Raw genomic sequence first — 17,841 nt, 5'->3', positions numbered from 1 at the left:
TGGGTTTCTTCTCATTCTGAGACATTGTGATATAATGAATTGCTCAAGTCTAACAGTTTATTTGCTGACTGATTGATGGATATTAGATTTTAGCCATTACAACTGATAACAATAATATTTGGCAGTTATTAGCAAAATGTAGGAAGGTATTAATAAAATGTTTTAACAACATGTGCACTGTTAGAAGGCTGTCAATAAGTAAGATTATTAACTGAGACTTTAAAAGCTATAGCACACATGTTCTTTCAAAGAACCACTTCACCCATGAGTGAGCTCTTTTGATTGTGTAACGTCATTAGGGACCAAAAGTGATGCTAAAACTGTCTGATTATTTTCATCTCTTAGAGAGGTGAACAAGAGTAGTTGCTCTCCTCCAAGTGGGCCTGTAGATTGCTGATATTTTTGGAAACCGAAGAAGTGACTGAAATGTCTGACATCATTTTCTTTTCTTTTTTTTTATATATGAATTGGCTGTTAGGATATCATCTGTTTTCTTGAGTTACTAGTGATTGATTGACAAAGAGCTGAAATTACTCTCTTAGTTTATTTACCCCGATTTCCCAGTAAGACAGAAGCAGGCTGTGGTAGTATTAATGGCTGGAATAAAATTACATGAAAGGTCTAGAGGTAAATAAGAGGTTAGAACTTGGTGTAAGGAGTTCAGATTGCCCCCTGAGAGAGTATTAACTTTGTACATGAAATCTGTAAATCAGTCTCATCCTGGCCAGCCCAAACTATTTTTAACCTCTGGCCAATTAGCAGAATAGAGTGGTGACGCGAGAGGAGCCGAGAGTGCTGAGAGCATCTGCAGCTCCTGCAGCTTTCTGCAATCTGTTCAGAGCTGAATTCCTAGACACACCAATGCACACACACACAAATACACATGGCAGTGTTTTATGAAAAGTGTTGTCATGTATTCAGCCTATTAAGTCATAAATGTACATTCTATACATGTTACATTACATTAATATGCATGTAATTATTCATTTCATTTTCATTTCATTAATATGCATGTAATCCTTCATTTCATATTCGAATCATTTTTTTTTACCTTTTGTTCGTAATAGTGTCTCAGCATGCATTTTCAGTCATTTCATGGCTGTATTTAAAGGAAAGGTGTACAGAAAGCACAAAAACTAAGCAGACCTCATCTTCAGATGTAAATATGTAACTTCTGTTTTTCTTCTTTGCTTTCACTGCTTAATTTGGCTAGTTGTAAAACAAACCATAAAATGGGCATGTGATGTGACCACTCACCTACTCACATTTACCTAACATTATATAGTTTGCAACTAAAGTTAAACCTACAGATGTGCCTACAGCATGAGAGCTGATGCAATGACTGCTGTTAGCCAGCTATGCTGTCTGTGTGATATAGTCTTATTATTTTTTTGCCGGAAAGGTTTTGGCACTTTATTTCCTTAAAAATTACACAGAGAGACAAATCAAAGTTGAAGACCACTATAACAATATAGAATTAGATTTTTCAAGCATTGCAATTTTGTGCATATTTGAGTGCACAATGATCTGACCACTGAACCGCTGGTGGAAATTCAGTGTGTTAACAATGATATAGAAAGGGGAGTATGAGCAAATGGTGGTGAAGGTGTTAAAACCACCTTGCCTTTGCATGATGGGGCAGTGGGTAGTGTTGCCCTCTTGCAGCTCCGGGAGTCTCTGGCTCAATCCTGAGCTTGGGTTACTGTCTGTGTGGAGTTTTCCTAGTGTTTGCATGGGTTTCTTCCAGTTTCCTCCCACCTCCTAAAAAACATGCAGGTCAGTGGATTGGCTATGCTAAATTGACCCTATGCGTGTGCATGGTGCCTTGTGATGATTCCATTGAGCGTGAATTCTCCTGCCTTGTGCATCAGGACAGGCTTTTGCCTCATCAACGATACCAAGTACCATTTTTAGTGACATGAACAACACCAGTGTCCTGGCAGTCCCAGCTTTTTTCAAAGCTATTCAGAGAGCTCATGGCTGTATGCGGGAACGCTACACGCTGTACTCTGAATATAAAAACAACCTCTTATATCTGTCACCAACAGTCTAATTGCAGGAAGTTGAGGAAAATTTCTTGTTTCTGCGAAATCCTTGACTCACTCTGCAGATTTATGAAATCAAGTCTCTACATGAAGAATGCTTTAATCTACTGTTCTCCTGCATGGTCAAAACATTCCCTTATTCTCCTTCCCACTTGTCTATGGTTTGAGGGATGTTAATTCACCAGAGAGTGCTCATAAATATATTTCCCCAGCCACTAATGAAGTTTTTCTGGGTTGATGTGGCGTCATGACCGTGGCGTCTGTTCCCTAAGCTCAATTGCATCACACACATTATACATTATATGGAATGAACAAATAAATAAAATAAAAAAATCTATGAGGCACACTTTTTTTTTTTTTTTTTAGAAAGCTTGCTAGAAGGCTCACATGCCACCTGTTGAGATTAGATCTTCATGCAGGTGAGCAGTCAGATAGACAGATTTACAGTAAATCTTGCAAGAGAAAAAAAACATGTTTATTACAGTAATGTGAATGCGATTTACAGCGTCTATTCATTCAATGTTAGTAACTGCCTGGTTAGGGTCACAGTGGTTTAAAGTAGGCTATTAATTTGTTTTTATTTTGGGAAATATAATCAACTAAATTTGTTAGAAAATGTTGCAGGTAGGTACAAACAAAACTAAAAACTGTCTGAGCTGGATTTAAAAAAAAAAAAAACAGTTGCATACACATTTCTATTTAAAAAAAATGACCATGCCCAATTAAAGTTAAATCCAAATACAGATTATGCAAATGCAGATATGCAAATATTTGGAGCACTAAACAGATACAGATGCAGATAATGGCATTGTGTTATGCCCCTAGTACATGAGGAAAACTCAGTTACTGAACTCTTGTGACATTACACATTACAATATGACAACAAAGACAATGATAAAGACAACACTGACACACATATGCTATGAACAGAAGTGGATACTATATACCATTATTGTACTGTAAGTAAAAAAAGAATATTGCACAAAGAGAATATTGAACAGATAAGATTGCACCACTGGATAACTTTGATACTACCAGGTTTAATATGCTTCAGAAATTCTGTCATATCACATCAAACCCTACACCAGTTCCAGTCTCCTTTCATGCACTAAACAGTAAAATATCCTGTTATAAAGACCAGCTCTCCTAAATCTCCCTGGCTGCTTCTCTGTCCTCTCCCACGCATCCTCACATCCTCTGAGCCATGATGTTTGGGGAGGCGCAGTGCAGTGGCAGTGCAGTGAGGCTGACAGAGAGAAGGATGGAGGAGGGAGGTGACTTTTCCCCCGGGGGAACATGCTCCTCCTCGGCTCAGGAACTAGAATGATTTCTGACATTTACTGGACACTGCACGTGCACTGCTTCTGCTCGCACAGAGACTGTTTTTACTGCTTGCACACACACGCACACACACACACAAACACATACTGCCTCATATATAAAATAAATGTTCATAAATGCTTAATCAGAGCTCAGTTGGTGGTCTTGCACATCTGGAATAGAGTGTATTCGTATATTTTTACAATATATGTTTTACAATATCTATGATAGTGTCACATGCATCTTCATTTTTTTGTTACACAAAAGAGTAAGAGGAATTTCAGGGCTGATTGTGAAGGCAGAATTGTTAAAGGTACTTCTGGTTCTCTTAATCAAATTTTAGTTTTGGTTTTGTGTGTGTGTGTGTGTGTGTGTGTGGTAGAGTGAAAATTGAGTATCACTTGGAGCCCTTTCTTTACACAGAACAATGATGGTAATGAAGGGTTGGTGTGAAGGGTTTGGAAATAACATGTTAGAATGCTGAGCAAAACAACAGGTACCCAGAGAAACATACATACACATACACAGACACAGAGAGAGAGAGAGAGAGAGAGAGAGAGAGAGAAAGCACAATGCAGTAAGTGTGTGTATGTGAAAATAGAGAGATACATGGAGAGAGAGAGTACAGCGGGGAAAGTGTGCGTATGTGAAAATAGAGACACTGAGATGGAAATGGGGAGAGAGAGAGAGAGAAAGAGAGAGAGAGAGAGAGTATTGTGTTTTAATCATTGCTATCTGTACCACTGAAGTGATGAGCTCGCTGAGCTCCTGCCACAGCACGGTTTCTAAAGTTGGGCTGCTGCTGAGCTGGGGTTGCCATGGCAACCTTATTAAAAATGGCTTTGGCTGATTCAACTTGGCTTTATGCAATGCCACCCAAACATTCTCACGCACCACCATTCGCTCTCTAAGGATTAACACAATAGTGTAGTTAGATCTCAGTGGTTAAATATGAGTATATTTAGTGGCTGACATGTTTCTGAAGAGCAGTGATCGTAGCCAATCCATAATGAATCACATGATTTTATGATTTTATTTGAGGTGTTGTTAGGGCTCCCAGATTTATTCATCTTGTGTAGGCTACACTACCTCGAAGGCAATGAGTCACAGAAAGTAATTTCAGCAAGTATAAATCAAAATCAAATGTGATGCTAAGAACATACCTAAAGCAAGCACAACATGTATTTGCAAACGGTCTTTCTCCCAAACTTCAGTTAACTCCATTATCAGTTTGCTTCTGATGACTGCAGTTATTAAAAGTCTTAAATATCAAATAGAGCTTGGGAAGGGTTTGCTGCATTAACAAAAAGTCAATATGAACTGACTCATACATTATATGCACATTTTATAATCTGCATTCATTCACAAGAATTGACTCTAAATATATGGGAGAATGCATTTATTTTCAACAACACCGTTAGATGTTAGGTTCAATCAACTGATTGGGACCACTGGATGAAATAAAAAGGCATTTGAAAACAAAGACACTGAACTTGAAGTATTTTATTTTGGGTGGCATCTTGCCAAAGCCTTCTGGAGGCCTGAAAATAAACCCAAAGCAGAAAGAATAAGTGGACGTGGCGGGTGTGAGAACATGACACACAACACATCGTGATGAGTGTGTATGAGTGTATGATTAGATCCTGGTGGAGGAGAAAGAGTACAGATGTGGTCTTTCTTCTGCTTGTTATCTATCACATACAGTGCCCTCCAGAATAACACATGCAATAAATGATATTTTGAGTTCAAACACACAAGGATATTGTTTTTTTTTTAAACAAAAACATTTTTAAGTATTACAGTTTCCTTTAACAAAATAGGTTTCAAAATGATCAACAGAATTACAATTAATATTTTGTGACCCCTGCCATAGAGAGAATAACAGTTTCATGTAGTCAAGTCTAGCAGGGTTGGAGATACCTGTTCTCTATCAGGTATATCATCAGGTTTTCAGTAGGGCTCAAATTTTGAGACTGAGATAGTCATTGCAAAAAAATTTCAAACCATTTCTGTGTTGCTTTGGAAGCATATTTGGCTCATCATATTGTTCTAATAAAGTTCTAATTATTGCAAGTCTGAACCTCCTGGCAGAGGCAACCAGGTTTTGTACTGAAATATTTTAGTACCTGTATTTTGTCATTTGTAGCACTTGTAGCAAATGTAATTTATACAATCATTTTTGCTCATTTTATGAAGGGTGCCTTTATGAAGGGTACTGTATTTATTAACATGACTGTGTGATTCTATATAAGCTGTGTTGACCAATGTGCTGTACAAAACTAACCATCATGTAATAAATAGTATGAAAATTAAGGTTAATTAAATAAAGTACATACTTTCTTTTTTTACTTATCATTTATTGAAAGTCTCAGAAAAAGCTGAAAAATCTTCATGGGACAGTATATGAACTCCTATCTGAATTATGGGATGTCAAATAGCCTATGAGAGGTGAATTTAATCACCTATCTCTATCTACGTTTATTTATTTTTTTAATCTGAAAATCTGAAATCTGAAAAAAAAAAAACAAAGAAAGAAAAGAAAAACCTGACTCATGTTACCGTAATGGTAGTGTGATGTCACTGCTTTGCAGTGATTGATGAGTGAGATTACGGAAATGTATAATTAGTCTGCAGAAAAGTGATGAAATTGCAGAAATACACAGCTTTAGTCTGAAGGGAAATGATGACTGTACATTGGATATAAAAATTCTACACACCCTTGTTGCATAAGTGTACACACCCTTTTATAATTGGGGATCTACCTGTGTTCAGAATGAACCAATCACATTCAAGCTCATGTTGAAAAGCAAGTATATTATATGTATCATGGAACATAATGAAGGCCATCATCAACAAATAGAGAAAATGGAGCACCACAGTGACATTACCATGAATGTACAAAAATTTACAAAAGGACAAGACACAAACCTACCAGGGAGGCTGCCAAGACACCAACGTCAACATTAAAGGAGCTGTAGCAATATCTGACATGTACTGATTACTCTCTGCATGAACAATCTCTCGTATAGTTCACATGTCTGGGCTATGGTGTAGGGTGGCTATATGGAAGCCATTTCTCACAAAAAAACATTCAAGCCCCACTAAATCACTCCAAACCATGTGGAAAAATGTGTTATGTGTGATGAGACCAATTCCAAAAGGTGTAATAATTCCATAATTCCAAAAGATGTATGGCGCTCACAAAAGCACATCGGCCATAGAACCCCATCCCCACGGTGAAGCATGGTGGTGGCAGCATCATGCTTTAGGGCTGCTTTTCTTCAGCCAGAACTGGGGCATCAAGGTGAAGGGAATCATGAATAGCTACAAATACCAGTCGATTTTAGTGCAAAGCATTCAGGTGTCTGTTAGAAAGCTGAAGATGAAAAGGAATTTCACCTTTCAGTACGACAATAACCAAAAGCATACATCCAAATCAACAAAGGAATGGCTTAACCAAAAGAAGATCAGTGTTTTTGAATGACCTAGCCAGAGCCCAGACCTGAATCCAACTAAAAATCTGTGGGGTGACCTGAAGCGGGCTGTGCACAGGAGATGCCCTTACAGTCTGGTGGATCTAACATGTTTTTGGAAGAAAGAGTGGGAAAATATTGCCAAGTCAAAATGTGCCGCACTGATAGACTCTTAGCCAAACAGACTGAGTGGTGTAATAAAATCAAAAGATGCTTCAACAGATTATTAGTTTAGGGTGTACACACTTATGCAACTAGGTTATTGTAAGTTTTTTCTTTTTCTTTTTCGCCCCTATAAAAGTTTCTGATATATTCTTTATTTGTATACTTTGCAAATTGCACATTAAAGGTGAGAAAAGATGCGACATGATGTATCTTAGTGTCATTCTTTCACTTCACAAAAACCATTGTAACAGGGTGTGCAGATCTTTTCTATCCATTGTAGCTGCAGAAGTGCACGGTTTTACTGTGCAGGAAAAGTGATGAATGTAATTGCAGAAATGCACAGCTTTAGTCTGCAGAAAAAGTGATGAATGTTGTTGCAGAAATGCACAGCTTTAGCCTCCAGGAAAACTGATGAATGTAGTTTTCCTGGCTCGCTTTAAGCTCCTGCTGTAGGCTACACGCTCGCGCGCCTCGTTCCGGCCGCAACCAAGCTGGCGTGAAAGAGAGAAAACAATATCTATAATATAAAACTGACAGAATTAGCAAAATATCTTACACCAAACCGAAAGGAGAACATCGGTTTGACGAAGCCAAGGTGAATATACTGTGTTCGCTTTATTGCTCACTGTCTCGCCCCTTTTAATGAACTGGGCGTTGAAACGCTTCCTTGTTTGTGTCAGGTCAGAGCTGAGACACCGGGGCTGAGGAGTTCACTCAGGTAAATCCGGAAATTAATCATCCTCGCTGTTGTTTCAGCTTTACTGTAATCCAACGCTGTGTTTTCCTCAAACGCAAATTTCATTTATAAATAACAGTGTTAAAATGACTAAACCGGCGGCCAGGTGTGTGTCTGTGTACTCGCTTGTCTGAGGAGGAACTGTGCTGTTTGAGCACACCTGAACTGGAACAGGAAGAGCTTACATGATCAGTTGTGTGATCTCAACGATTTTCTAAAAGATTATTATGTAAATAAAACTCCAGTAGGCCCAGCTTAGATATGTGCTTGGTGTAGCAGCCCAGGGTGGATATGAATTGGCCAGTAACTCCAGTGTGGATGTGTCCTTGGTGTAGCAGCCCAGCATAAAGTGTGCTTGGTGTAGGAGCCCAGGGTGTGTGTGTGCTTGGTGTAGGAGCCCAGGGTGTGTGTGTGTGCTTGGTGTAGCAGCCCAGCATAGAAGTGTGCTTGGTGTAGGAGCCCAGTGTGGATATGAATTGGCCAGTAACTCCAGTGTGGATGTGTGCCTGGTATAGGAGCCCAGCATAGATGTGTACTTGGCCAGTAAGCCCAGAGTGGATATGTACTTGGTGTAGGAGACCAGCATAGATGTGTGCTTGTTGTAGGAGCCCAGGGTGGATGTGTGCTTGGTGTAGGAGCCCAGCGTAGATGTGTGCTTGGTGTAGGAGCCCAGGGTGGATGTGTTCTTGGTGTAGGAGCCCTACTTGTTGTAGGAGCCCAGGGTGGATGTGTTCTTGGTGTAGGAGCCCTACTTGTTGTAGGAGCCCAGTGTAGATGTGTGCTTGGTGTAGGAGCCCAGCGTAGTTGTGTGCTTGGTGTAGGAGCCCAGGGTGGATGTGTTCTTGGTGTAGGAGCCCTACTTGTTGTAGGAGCCCAGGGTGGATGTGTTCTTGGTGTAGGAGCCCAGGGTGGATGTGTTCTTGGTGTAGGAGCCCTACTTGTTGTAGGAGCCCAGTGTAGATGTGTGCTTGGTGTAGGAGCCCAGCATAGTTGTGTGCTTGGTGTAGGAGCCCAGGGTGGATGTGTTCTTGGTGTAGGAGCCCTACTTGTTGTAGGAGCCCAGGGTGGATGTGTTCTTGGTGTAGGAGCCCAGGGTGGATGGGTACTTGGCCAGTAAGCCCAGGGTGGATATGTACTTGGTGTAGAAGCCCAGGGTGGATGTGTACTTTGCCAGAATGCCCAGGATGTATGGGTACTTTGCCAGTAAGCCCATGATGGATGTGTACGTGACCGGTAAGCCCAGGGTAGATGTGTGCTTGGTGTAGGAGCCCAGCATAGATGTGTGCTTGGTGTAGGAGCCCAGGGTGGATGTGTTCTTGGTGTAGGAGCCCAGGATGGATGTGTGCTTGGTGTAGGAGCCCAGGGTGGATGTGTGCTTGGTGTAGGAGCCCAGGATGGATGTGTGCTTGGTGTAGGAGCCCAGGGTGGATGGGTACTTGGCCAGTAAGCCCAGGGTGGATGTGTGCTTGGTGTAGGAGCCCAGGGTGGATATGTACTTGGTGTAGAAGCCCAGGGTGGATGTGTACTTTGCCGAAATGCCCAGGATGTATGGGTACTTTGCCAGTAAGCCCACTGTTGATGTGTCATTGATGTAGGAGCCCAGGGTGGATGTGTTCTTGGTGTAGGAGCCCAGGCTGGATGTGTACTTGGCCGGTAAGCCCAGGGTAGATATGTACTTGGTGTACGAGCCCAGGACAGATGCGTTCTTTGTGTGGGAGCGCAAGGCGGATGTGTTCTTGGTGTAGGAGCCCAGGGTGGATGTGTGCTTGGTGTAGGAGCCCAGGATGGATGTGTGCTTGGTGTAGGAGCCCAGGGTGGATGTGTGCTTGGTGTAGGAGCCCAGGGTGGATGTGTGCTTGGTGTAGGAGCCCAGGGTGGATGTGTGCTTGGTGTAGGAGCCCAGGGTGGATGTGTACTTGGCCAGTAAGCCCAGGGTGAATGTGTTCTTGGCTAGTAAACCCAGGGTGGAGGTGTACATGTCCCGCAAGCCCAGGGTGGAGGTATTCTTGATGTAGGGAGCCCAGGGTGGATGTGTACTTGGTGTAGGAGCCCAGGGTGGATGTGTGCTTGGTATAGGAGCCCAGGGTGAATGTGTTCTTGGTGTAGGAGCCCAGGGTGAATGTGTTCTTGGTGTAGGAGCCCAGGGTGAATGTGTTCTTGGTGTAGGAGCCCAGGGTGAATGTGTTCTTGGTGTAGGAGCCCAGGGTGTGTGTGTGTTTGGTGTAGGAGCCCAGTGTGTGTGTGTGCTTGGTGTAGGAGCCCAGGGTGAATGTGTTCTTGGTGTAGGAGCCCAGGGTAGATGTGTACTTGGCCAGTAAGCCCAGGGTGGATGTGTGCTTGGCCAGTAAGCCCAGGGCCACTTTGCCAGTAAGTCCAGGGTAGATGTGTACTTGGCCGAAGTGCCCAGGATGTATTGGTACTTTGCCAGTAAGCCCAGAGTGGATGTGCACTTCACCAATAGGTCCAGGGTAGATGTGTGCTTGGCCAGTAAGCCCAGGGTGGATATACAGTTTGTTTAATATAAAAAAAAGAAAGGATGGTTTAAATTGATTAGGTAAGTTGCTAAAAAAAAAAAAAGAAGTTGTTTTGCTTTTGTGTTATTATGTCAGATGTCACAATAATGGAAAAAGTGGTTTGTTTTTGCCACAAGCTCTTCTTGAACAGACATGTGTTATGCTGTTTTTTTGTCCTTTGACTGTTGTGAAAGTGGGCCTGTTTGTACACTTGTAGTAAAACAAAAGAGTTCAAAAAAGACAAAAACTCTACTGTTTTTCTGTTTGAACAATGCAAAATATTGATGTCAGTACTTTTTAAAATTTAGATTTCTTTACTAGATTACTCCTTATAGTCATTTTTGTAGGGGGCATTTCTTAACTGTACTACATTGCTGTTTTATTACTGTACGAGGTCATATTTTTAATATTATTATTAAGGAAACTTGAGTAGTAAAACTATCAGTCTGGTTTGAATAGCTTGTTCTTGTTTTCACTGGCCTTAGGCCTGAGGCCAGTGACGGGGGGTCTGTTGAAGTCAGTACCATGGTGATCTGCTTCAAATGACACACACTTGAGAGAATCTAACAGCTTGTTAAAATTTGTTACACACGCATGCAATGGATCACATTAAAGGAATTCATGAAGTTGCTAAGAAGTTGCCAAAAGAAGGAGGGTGGTAAGGTTAAGGGAAAGACAGCTGTCTCTTAGAGCGACTGTGTGAAAGAGTGAGATAGTCAAACGATCAGGTCCTTTGCATGAGCTCTGGCGTCAAAGAGTAACAGTACACTGTTAGAGAGCATTTTGCTTAGAATGCTTTCAACAGCTGCTGCGAGAAAATATTACGTAATGGCGAGTATGTAAGTGATATTGAACCAAGACTCCTGCAGTGGAAATGGAAGAGTTACCACTTCATTTGACGTAATATGATTCCATGCTTGGGTCGTGTCACTGTCAATGCAGCTAAAATGCAATCCAAGCCCTTATGTACGTCATAGTGCTCATGCTGCCTGCTCACCCTTTGCTGACCCAGTCACTCTTTAGCAGCTGCTGTTGGTCCAATCTCTAATAAACCAGCTGTCATTGAGGATGAATATCCTCTCCCAGACACTCAAGGTAAAACAGTGCAATGTGTATTAAAAACACCAGTGCTGGACCAGTAAGCTAGTTAGTACAACCTAAAAATTCAGAGTTTTAGGCTAGAAGAGGTTGAGCACTTGTTGGCTGCTTCTCCTAAGTTCTAAATGAAAACTACTTTTTTTGGTGAAACAATTAAATTTTAAGTAAAAACTACTATTTTAAAAATGTATTTTGATTCAGAAATAAATTCATTAACTTCATTATTTGTTTTTGTCAAATTTCACCTATGAACCTTTTATCAAAATGAGCTGTAAGACAATGAAATATGCACATTCAATGAAAAGAAAACACTACATAAAGTCTCTTAGAAAAGTGTTGTGCATCTTGAAACAAGGTCCTCCTCATCTGTACTATCATTTTACTGTCTAGTAATACTTGGTTTGAATTGACTGATTTGGTTTCTATTTAGTGAGTCCACAAAGGCTTTGATAGGAGTAGTTGATATTGTTCTTCAAGTCTCTAGAACAGTACTGGAGAATATGAACACTGTTCTTCCTTAAAAAAAAAAAAAAACTCCCTCAGTTGGTGTTTTGATGATGGGAAATACACTCTGGATCGCAGGGCAGCATGCACACACATTGCAACACTACTCACTGCACCACCATCCATTACAACTTCTCTCTCTGCACTTCATCATGTGGTCATCTCCCTCTTGATTAACGTACCAGAGCTATGACACTATGAGGGTCCACACTGACAGGTGTGTCATTACCCATGAGTGGTCATTATGTAAGAGAAGGCTTGACCTTGAACGGACTTTTAATTGCAGTGGTGATGAAAAGCTACTTATGTCATGCAGCACCTATCAGTATGTGTAGAGTCACAGTTATACTCTGATCGAGACACTGGAAAAAAAAAGATTTGTATGTGTCATTCAGTCAGATGGCTGACCCTGAATCAGGTCAAATCACCCATCTCCAGAAAGAACAACCTTCATCTATGGCAGCTTCATTTGCTGTCTGGCTGAAGTGCTCATATTAAACTTTACTGACTACAGCAGAAGTGCAGGTGCAGTCTTGTTTCTTTCATTGTGTCGTTTTGCGTGTAAGGGTGCCCTACATAGCCATTCCCCAGCATGTCTTAAGGAAGTCATTCTCCAGCTCCTCAGAGAAAAGCTCCAAAACCAGGAGGCTTGATCTGACGTTAGCATCACAGGATCCTCAGAGGGACACATAGCAGAAGTAGGCCTCAGCTAAAAGTGTAAGCTCACTATCCGTTAAGTTCACTGAAGAAGCTGTACATCCATTAGAGAGACCCAGTTAAGTGCGTCATGCAGGTAGTTCTGGAGCATATCTTCGTCATTGCAGACGCACAACCCAAATTACAGTAGTTTTTTTTTCTCCCTATCTTATATAGTTCTATGAGAGAGAGAGAGAGAGAGAGAGAGTGCGAGGGGTGAATGAAAGAAGGGCAGGATAAGTGTTCTTCAGTAACATCAGGGGAGAGTTTCCACTTTGTCCTTTAGTGGAACGTAAAATTCTTTGTATTAAGAATGAGGAATTGTTGGGAGGAGAAGTGCAGTGGTGTACTGCTATTAGGATATACAGTGCTAAGGAAATGTGAAATTTGTTGCCACTGAATGCAAGCATTTTCACCCCCCATGGTTTCTGAGTGAAATTGGAAATAGATTTACAGGAAGTGGGGAAAAAAGAAGGAGGAAAAAAGACAGTAATCCAATACCTTAAAGCAAAACAAGCATTCAGAAGTATTCTGAGAAGAACCAAAAGAAATAGAAGTATAACTGTCTCTGTATGTAGGATATACAACTGCACAGTTTTCAGCTTTTGAACGCATAAGGAAAAAAGTTCTATTAGAAAATTACTTCTGTTTTAATTTTTTACCTATATGGCAGTAAAAAGCATTTTTTTTAATACAAATATTTCCAGCAGGAGTAGATGAATCCCACTATTTTAAACAGTCCTGGAGATACAGTTGCATGTGTGCATTTACAGAAAACAAGCGTGTTGCGATTGTGTCATGTTACAACTGTGCTGGCATTCCACAATACTGTATATCTCTAAAAATCCAGGAAGGTACTTCCATGTACTTCAGTAATGATGGGGGATGTAGTAAAAATTAAGTGTAGAACACACAATTCCCAGAGAAGCAGGAAGTTTTGGACAAACGTTTTTCATCAGCTGTGTGAACAAAGTGCATCTGAACCTGTATTACAAATCTATTATAGTTAGGGGGCCAAGAACCGATGATGCGTATGCACTCTATTGTTATTCTACCTTTTCTTCTTCTTCTTCTTCTTCTTCTTCTTCTGGCTAGGGTGTCTATGGCAGCCCATAGAGCCATCTGGTAAAAAGTTGTTAGATTTGGCACACTGATTGGGGAGGGTCTAAGGAACATTCCTACCAAATTTGGGCCAAGTGCTGGCACAGTGGTTCATAACTTTTGAACTGTGTGTCCAAAATTTAAAATCCCTGGATTACGTGAGTCGAGACAGGTTCAGTGCACCCTATAATGTCAATTTCTGCCTAATTAGATTTTCCGCCATCTTGGATTTTGTCAAAATGTTTTTTTCACTACTTCTCCTACAAATTTTGTCCATTTATCACCAAATTTGGCATACATCATCTGCAGAGTAAGCCTCACAAAAGTTATCAAAAGAATTTTGAATACTCCAAATGGTTTGTCCATGGTAGGCCTACTAATCTGACAGTAAAGCCGCCAAAGAGGAAGTGAGGCTGTATCTCAGCAACGACTTTTCACATTGCCACAAATCTTGCTAGGCATTTTCAGGAACATGACCTGAGGCTACGCAATGATTTTCATGACAGTGCCACTTACTGGTAGAAAGTTACAATAACATGCTTCCACCTAAGTGCCATTTTTGCTACTCCACTGTCTACTGCCATTCTAGCCATTCAATATGCTATTATACAGACAACACTTGACTGACAGGGTTTAATATCAAATAGCATTTTTATTGAGCAATTTTCAATAAAAAACAAACACAATACAAGACAGATATAAGTTTAATGCAGATGCTTGCACAAAGTGGGGGGAAAGGCCCAGACTGATGAGAAAAAACACCTTAGATATTTTTAAATTGCAAAAATAAAAAAAATAAATTTCAGGTCAGAGCAGAAACAATCATGACCACAGGTCAAAGTAGCAACAGACAACACCACAGGTCACAACAGTAGTGGCAGCTGCAGCAGCAATGCCACCCTGCTGCCCATTTGTTCATCTAGACCTTTTCTTCTACAGTCAGAGAATTCCCCCACTGTTCATGATTAAAACATGCACACCATGAGTGAAGCTACAAATCACTCCTGAGTCCCTGAAGTTATGACTCTGCTTTCCTGTGATTGCTTAGGCAACAATTGTAGCGTGTCTGTGAATGTGTGGCTCACCGAGTCTGGGTGCTTGGCCCCCGGAAATGCTGCTTGCAACTTTAAATATTATTATTATTATTATTATTATTATTACTATTATAAATTTGCACTGCAACCATTTAAATAAACAGCAATATTTCATTTTTAAAGTGAAGTAGCGTACTTTTTAATGAATGAAGAATAGAAAACAGCTTTTCTGAATAGTTTTGATGGACTTTTAAAGGCTAAGAGTTGGTCCTCATAGTGGTCTAACTAAATAATTGAATGTGTACTCTGGTGCTCTTTGTACATCTGTACCAGTTTTATTTGTGATCTTATAGGTATATACGTTTTAGGTTGCCTGAGGCGAGAGCAGTAGAAAAGCAGAGAAGGGAGTGGTGCAGAGATATTTGCAGATGTAGAGCTGATTTCAGAATACATTTGCCATGTTTATTTGGGCCTGAATTCCCCTCTGGACATATGGGCTGGTATGAATAACACAGTCTCTCTCCCTCTTTCTTTCTCTCTCTCTCTCCCTCTCTCTCTCTCACACTCACACATGCACACATTCAGAAACACACATATGAACCATAATGACATCATTAGAAGGGCTAAAGTAACCCTCTCAAGAGAGTCTATATTAAGAGAGGGGCAACAAGCTTAACTTTTCCACTTTCTCATTCTGAGCATTCACTGGGCATCATTTGTGAACAGAAGAGAAACTGTTGAACTTAACATCTTTTAATAAGATTAAATGAATATAAGTAACAGAAGCACTTCTCGTTTTGAGATGTGAATGATATCCTGTCCAGTGTATTCACTAAGAACAAGTACAAATGGCACCTTATAGTGTAATGGCTACATTACAAGACATAACTGTAAATGTGTTAGCTTTATAGAGTCAGAATGGGTGTTTATGTTTATCTAACATAACCTATGGGAGATTATCTAAAAATAAGATAGGCTTAATGCAGATTTGTGGCATAAAAGTGCTATACAAACATCCAGTCATTACTTTCCTGAAATGCTGTATGTGGTGAAGTCAGGAACTGGACCAAGCTACTTGAATGCATCGTATTTTTCTGTTCCGAGAAGTGAGGGAAAACAGCGGGGATGTGCATGTTTATTGAGCAACAATTTGCGTGTGATTGACGCACAACTCATAATTCCACTAGGTAGCAAACAGGGATATATTTCAGCTGTGAAATATTTGTACAAACATTTATTTTTTTACAATAATTGACTACAAGGTGTAAGTAAGCAAATTGATATCTGACTACCATGCAAAAAATATTTTTTTATTTACATTTACCATTAAACTAGAAATGTAGAAATGCAGTGTTGTGGGGAGAACAACAACATTTTTACAGTGACTACAAGTAAAGCTTAAAGCTGATGTTAAATCTGCAAATGACCACAGGTCTCACTGGTGTAGTTTTTAAAAAATTCTTTAAAGAACATATGCAGCAAGTTTGGAGTTGTGTGATGGTTTAAATATTAAGTAACTTCACTGAAAAGTTCAGTATATTGACTGCACTGTTAGGAGGAGCTTAACATCTGCTGAGCCTAGTATGTCATTTTTATAGGCTGGTTTGTTTCATTTCATGTTCTTGGTTTTGGAAAGTAGTAGTGCTTCAATAAAGCAAAATAAACAAAATAATTTGGGGAAAATATGAAAATGTATCTTAGGTGAAATTTCCCTTGAAGTCTGAAAGAACTAAATCTCTCACTTCCATGTGAATATGTGGACTTGGGTTTTGTTTACCTTAGGGAAAAGTTTCTTAAAGGGGAAGGTGGCAAGTCCTGGCTGTAATTCAAATCACAGGTTTATATGAATTAATGATCTCGTTCTAATATATTATCATTTCTATAGTATCAGCTCATTTGCAGGAACTTATATGGCTGATGCTGCATGTAGTCTAAGTCTAATAACAAAAACAGATTAAGAGACTGTGCTGTTGTTTAACAAAGAAAAACAAGTGATCAAAGAAAAATGTATAATCACAAGTACGTTTATTTAACATATATGGAAGGAGTCTCGGTTGTCCGGATGCTTTAAAGAGGCCAGTCCAGGCACGGAAGAATCTTCAGGACAGAGGACTTTGCACTTTCTGGTTTCTTTATAACATGACAAGCTGCATTGTTTTTTGTCTTATTAACTTAAGGAGAGAGGAAAAAGAGAGCCTTACACAACACAATGGATTAATGTCCTGTAACAGCACATCCCATTGTGTTTCATTCCTTAACTTATTAAGAGTAAATTTGGTCAAATTCCAAATTATAGAATTTCTTGTGCAGTTTGAAAGTGAGGATTTCGACCCCTAGAATGTCGTTTTATGCACCTACATTCCTATAGTCAAATATTTTTAATAATGAAAAGAATTTCCCTGTATGCGTATTTGAAATCTTAGTTATTTAGACAGCAGTGTGTTCTGTTGACCTTCATGATCTGAGCACATTTATTTCTGAAAAGAAAAAAGCATTGTTCAAACAAAGTCTTGGTACTTCTTTGCGTACTTCTTTGGTACACTCTGTGCCTCTCCTGTTAAGGTCATAGTCTGCCCAGCAAGAGTGAGAAGTGTAGACAGGAGCGATTGCCTTAAAAATGCCTCGACAGCATATTAGCTTACTTCCGGAGCTCTCTGATTCTGCTGTATGTGAGACACAATGATGATTTGACAGTTCACTTACTGTGTGCCTTACAAAGAATTTCTATGGTTGTTTAATGAAAGGCTAAACATGTAGCAAAGCATAAACAAGAAACGCAGTGTCTAAATCAGCAAAATGAAGCTCAACAAGAAGAAAAAATTTCATGCTGGTGCAGCAGGTTGCATTTCCACCTCACAGTCCAAGGTTCTCAGTTTGATACTGAGCTCAGATTACTGCCTATGTGAAGTTTAGCATGTTCTCTCGTCCACATGGGTTTCCTCTGGGTTCTCCGATTTCCTCCCACCTATCAAAAACATGGTGGTAAGTGGATTTCTATGCTAATTGCCCTTTGTGTGAATGAATGTGTGTGTATGTGCCTTGTACACAGTTTTCCTGGGATAGGCTCCAGTTCCACCATGACCCTGACCAGAATAAATTGGTTTCTAATGAATGAATGAATGAAAAAAGAAATATAATTATTTCAAAAAATTTTTA

The 17,841-nt window shown here is 40.0% G+C and overlaps 1 protein-coding gene across 4 annotated transcripts in view; it reads left to right on the top strand.

Annotated features, from left to right (window-relative positions):
• Positions 1-7,469: 7,469 nt before the first annotated feature.
• The window catches only part of sgip1a (SH3GL interacting endocytic adaptor 1a), an 85,313-nt gene continuing 74,941 nt past the window's right edge, over positions 7,470-17,841 (top strand). Inside the window, exons 1-2 of one of the 4 annotated variants that reach the window (XM_053232134.1) lie at positions 7,516-7,598; positions 7,684-7,721. The gene's annotated coding sequence lies outside the window, so the exon portion shown is untranslated. Of the gene's footprint in view, positions 7,599-7,665; positions 7,722-17,401; positions 17,668-17,841 lie in introns of those variants that run through there. The other 3 variants (XM_053232137.1, XM_053232135.1, XM_053232136.1) reach the window with 3 other exon arrangements.

The sequence above is a fragment of the Pangasianodon hypophthalmus genome, chromosome 2 (assembly GCF_027358585.1).
Source record: "Pangasianodon hypophthalmus isolate fPanHyp1 chromosome 2, fPanHyp1.pri, whole genome shotgun sequence".
Taxonomy (NCBI): Eukaryota; Metazoa; Chordata; class Actinopteri; order Siluriformes; family Pangasiidae; genus Pangasianodon; species Pangasianodon hypophthalmus.
The sequence above is the reverse complement of the archived record's forward strand: the minus strand, read 5'-3'. Positions and strand labels throughout refer to the sequence as shown.